General features: G+C 63.9%; 1 pseudogene; it reads left to right on the top strand.

Moving 5' to 3' along the window:
- LOC119097840 (kinesin light chain-like) overlaps positions 1-4,378 on the top strand; it is a 17,269-nt pseudogene extending 12,891 nt beyond the window's left edge.
- Positions 4,379-5,148: the final 770 nt, after the last annotated feature.

The raw sequence follows: 5,148 nt of genomic DNA, 5'->3' as shown, positions 1-5,148 counted from the left end.
ACACACGCGCACACGCGCACACGACACACGCACACACACCACACCAACACGCAACACCACACACCACACACAACACACAAACACACACACGCGCACGCACAACGCACCACGCCCACACCACACGCACACGCACACGCACACCGCACACCACACGCACACCCCACACACACACCACACCACACCACACCACACCACACCACACACACACACACACACACCCACACACACACACACAAACACACCACACAACACACACACACACACACACACACACACACACACACACACACACCACACAACACGCCCTCCTCGCCACCGACGCGTCACACATGGCAGTCACCGGAGGAGGCGCACCGCGCGCGCAGGTCCTCCCTCGGGGACGCGTGTGCGGGACAGAGCCGCGTAACAGCTGTCACACGCACCTACGCCACACTTGTGCGGGTCGTCGAGCGCAGCACACCACTGAACCACACCACGGCCCCGTACCGCAAACCGTTGCCATCAGCGCTGGTCTTACGACGTGGTCGGCGGACATTCGCAGCAGAGTTCGCATACCACGAATGCGGGCGTCCGATTGCTCTTGTGTCAGTCTAGAGAGCCCGGACCGGTCATGAGCTAGGCGCGTTACGTACGGCGCGGAATCTGCACCCGCCGGCGGCCGCGGCCAAGCGTGGTCCTGGGCGCTGTGTTGTAGAGCTCCGATGTGGCGTCGCGGCCGAGGCGCGCCGGTTCGAGTGCTTTCTCCGTTGAGTTGGTCACGGCGGCCGTGTTCGATGTTCGCATGCGCGGACCGGCCCCCCGTGTGGGGCGTTGTGTGGGGTGGGGTGCGGTGCGGCGGGGCAGCTCACAGCCAGCATGCCGTTCACCCGGTCGTTCTCCTCCCCCCCCCCCCCGTCCTCTCCCCCGCCCTTTCTCCGTCTCGCTCTATGTAGACTCCGTCTGTCGCTGTGTCTGTCACGGGCTCTGGCTGTGTGGGCTCTCCGTCTCGGCCTCTGCCTCTATCTGGTGTCGTGTTTCGGTTGCACGCGTGCTCGCCGCTCCTTCGTATAGCATGGTGCAGCCCCGTCGGCCCGGCAGCCGCGCGCGCAGTCGCCACGTAAGTACGGCGGGGTCCGCCGGTGCCGCCGGCGGCGACGGCGCCCGGCGCCCGGCGCCCGGCCAGCCCCTCGGCGCGGCACGGGCTCCCGGCCGACAGGCCCCGTACCGGCACGGAAGGCGGTCACCGCTCAAGCGCCATCGAAGACGGACATTTGTTTGCCCATGCTCAGTCAGGCAGTGGATAACAGCGCCTCTTCTGCCAAGCTGGACGAAGTGATCCTATTTATGTTTTGTCCCGTTTTGTTTCTAGTTCAGTAACTTTCGTCACAATGCATTACTAAAACATTGTTTACAACGATGGTCCATTTTTTGTCCTTGTGACGACGGTCTATTTTCCTCTCCCTGTAGTCATCCACCATGGACCCCGGCGGCTTGACTAACGGCTGTTGAGCGGCGGGCCCGGTGCGGCGGCGGGCGAGCACGGGGGCGCGTGCGGTGCGGCCGGCCGGCCCTGTCTGACGTCACCACTCCTCCCACAGCCGGGCGCGGCGCCCGAGGGCGCGCGCGCCGCCGCCGCCGCCGACGACGCCCGCCAGGCGGCCGGACTAAAAACAAAGCTGTTCCACGCGCTGGGGCTGCAGTCGTGAGGCTGGCGTCGGCCGCGGACTAGCGCAGTGGCTGGACAGACAGACAGACGGCGGCGGGCGCGCCCCTGCTGCAGACGAGTGTACATACGTAGCGCGCGACCGGGCGGCGGGGAGGGAGGCGGTCAGAGGGCGGCTTCCGAATCTGTGCTGTGATAGCGGCCGGGCGCGCGGACGCCCCCCGACCAGCGCGGACCGGACCGGACCGGACCCCCGCGCTGCACGGCCGCTGGCCGGCGCCCCGGCTCGCCCGGCGGCCGGGGTGGCCGTATTTATGTATCTGGCGTGACGGTACGGCTGCTGTAGTATTTTTTACGTTGTGCTGCTCGGCGCACCGCGTGTGGCGGCTACTGCTGACCGCAGCGACGATCATCGGCCGACCTGGCCACCACCCGCCCGCCCGTACTTAGTGCGAGTTTGGTTTTGTTTGTCGGCGCAGACGGTGGACACCTTATTTATGTATGGCTGCGCAAGCCCGGCCCACTGTTCATTGCCAATAAAAAGCTCTATGATTATTTTCGTCCTTTTGTTCAGTTGTAGCGAACGCGTGCGGTGTTGTGTTCGGCGACCTCCGCGCGTGGCTGTGCTCTTGGTGCGGGCGGCGCCGTCCTGCTGCTGTTTGGGTGCGGACCCGCATGCTTGTGCCGCCGACCAGCGTCCGCCGCCAGCTGCGGCCCGCTCTCTTACATTCTATCTCTCTGTCTCTCCCTCGCCTTCCCGTCCGCAGCATGCTTCGGCCGCCGCCGCCGCTGACCGCCGTGACCTCGCTGGGAGGCCGTTGGGAGCGACCCCCCCCGCGACGAAGCCTCTTCCTACAACCGGCTGGGGGCCCTGCTGGCGGGAGGATCCCCTCCGCGACGAAACCTCACCCTGGAACCAGCCGACAGAAGGGCTTCCCTCCCCGGTGAAGCCCAGTCTGCGACCCGACTGCGAACTGTGGCAGTGGGAGGGGCCCCTTCACAGCCCCGTCCCCGCGGTACCTCCCCCCCCCCCCCTCCCCCTAGGCGACGGTTGACAGGGAACTTTGGCCGGGTTCTTGGGACGTCGAAGTCGAATGTGACCGTTTTGCGTGCGATCTTCCGCCATCCAGGCGAGAGACGTCGGCGTTAGCTGGGGTCAAATATGGTCGAAAGTCAGCTTGAAGGCGCAACAAGACACTCACGTTTAGTGCGTCGGATAAAGTATGGCTACAGAACTCCCCGAGGGCTGTGCTTTGTGTGTTGAATGCTGAAGTTTTCCTTTTGTCAAAGCTTTACCCCAGGGGGGCAGAATGACCCCGGCTGTCGATGCGTCCTAAATCCCCAGTCATCAGTATCGGAGCTTTGCCCTTAATGGAAAGCTTTATGCTTCTTTCAAGTACCTACGGCCGCGTCGCCAGTTGTGAATGGAACTGGAGCTGACGCTGGCGGGCGTGAATTGCTGGGGCGGTCGGGGAACTGGGCTGCGGTGGGCCGGGCTGGTCTGGCTGGGGTGCAAACACTCCCCGACGCTGCTGGCCGACCGCCGTGTGACCCATCCTTCGCCTGATCATCGATCTCGGGACAAACGAAACCGGCCGGTGCCGTGACGACCAGCGCCCCGCCGGCGCCGCGCCGCTGCATGCCGCATTTGTCGCCAGTCGCTGCTGCCAACTAACGCGGCGAAACGGCCCGTTTTCGCCCCACTTCTAGCCAGGCCGCATCCGCCGATCAGGCTCGCTGACAAAACTGCGCGCCTCCATCCGCCGCTCCTCGGCCAAACTCGTCGACCGGATCAAGGGTCGGGCCGACGAGAGCAGGTGAGCCGCCCAGGAGGTCGGGTCAGGCCAGGTCAGGTCAGACGGGCGGCGCCGCTGCGGCGCTCGGGCCGGGTAAGTGGCCTGCCGGGTGTCGATCGGCGGCGCCGTTGCGGCGCTCGGGGCCGGGTAAGTGGCCTGCCGGCCGCCGATCGGCGGCGCCGGCAGTTTTAGTGGCTTGGCTTGATTCACCGCATGCCTCACATTCTCCGCCCTGAGTCGGCGCCACGGTTTGGCTCCTTTCCGTCGGGTTAGTGCGGGTGCCGCTGAGCTGTGCGCCGTGCCTCACCGCCGAGCCGGACCACGGACCACTGACCGCTGACACTGTGCTCCTGTCTGGTTTCAGCATGAAAAGGGCAAAGTCAATGTCCGTTCTTAGTAACGCGGAGGTGAGTGACCTGGTTTGTCATCCAGTGGTACGTATTGCGTTGTTTGACACAGACTTGCGTGCTCTTTGTGCTCTAGGTTTGCTAAAATGTGTGTGTTGTTATAGTTTGAAGACGCTACGTTGTGTCAATATAGCGGAAAGGTTATCACCTGGCGTGCAACGCATCGCTATCGCTAACGTCTCAGATACAAACTGTCCTCATCACCGCTGAACGGGTTAGTCGTGCATTGGCGTTTTATGGCGCGCTGACTGCAATGATCATTTCTGAACGGCTCGGCAAAGGATTCGGATCATATCACACGAGCCGTTGTGACGATCTACTTGCAGGTACATGCGGGGCTTGCTGATACTGCTCCTGTTTTCAGACTAGCGAGCCGCGCCCCCCTTCTTGTGGCTTCGCTCGGACCACCAGCACTGAGCACATCAGAACCACCACGTCGTAAGCTTCGTTGGCCGGCCGCCAGGGTGCCGGCGCCCAGCGGCGGGCGTGCTCTGGCCGTCACAGAGAGACGCTGTCGCTGCGCCGTTGGCCGCCGCCGCCGACACCCCCCGCACGCGCGACTGCCTGCGCTAGCGGCGCGTGCTTCGATTCTGAACTGTGATGTCTGCTCGGCGTGCGGGATGGCGTGGCGGTTTGGTCGGTCGTTTTGGGCTGCCGTTCGGCGCGCCGGCTTGGCGGCGGGCGACCACGACCCGGTGCCTCCTGTTTATCTCGCGTGGCGGCCGGTCGCGCTGTTGTTTTCTTGGTTTGCGAATGGCCGGGAGGGCGTGCGGTGAGCGGGGACGCGTGCCGGTCAGCGCCAACATTCCTCGTTTCCCTGGTTTGGTCGGGTCGGTGCCCGCCCGGCGCGGCTGCCCGCGCCGGGCGGGCATGTCAGCTTTAACCTGGCGTAGTGATATAGCGGGCGTCGGCCAGCCTGCCGCGGCTCCTGGTTTGGGCGGGGCTCGTCCGGCGCCGCCGACCGCCGCCGCCGGCACTGTTCGCCTCCGCCGCGGAGCCGGACGTGTGACGTCACGGGGTGGGGGTGGTGACGTCAGCCGGGCTCCGCCGCCGTTCCATGTGCTTTTTATGGTGATTATTCTCAAAATAAATGGTTACCAAAGACAGTGGCGTGGTGTTAGTGGCTGGTTGGATGGCATTGCAACTCAGTGGGTGGAATTCTGTCATTACGCAGCTTACAGTTGAGATTGCCTCGGAGATGAGAAGTGTTGATGTTTTGGGGTGGTATATGGCAACGAATTGGTAGCATATAAACGTGGAAGTTCCTGGGATGGCTCTACCTACAATCGGCTATGCTTAGATG

This window comes from Pollicipes pollicipes, unplaced genomic scaffold (assembly GCF_011947565.3).
Source record: "Pollicipes pollicipes isolate AB1234 unplaced genomic scaffold, Ppol_2.1 Scaffold_4542;HRSCAF=5346_pilon_pilon_pilon, whole genome shotgun sequence".
NCBI lineage: Eukaryota > Metazoa > Arthropoda > Thecostraca > Pollicipedomorpha > Pollicipedidae > Pollicipes > Pollicipes pollicipes.
This window is presented reverse-complemented; position numbering and strand designations above follow the sequence as displayed.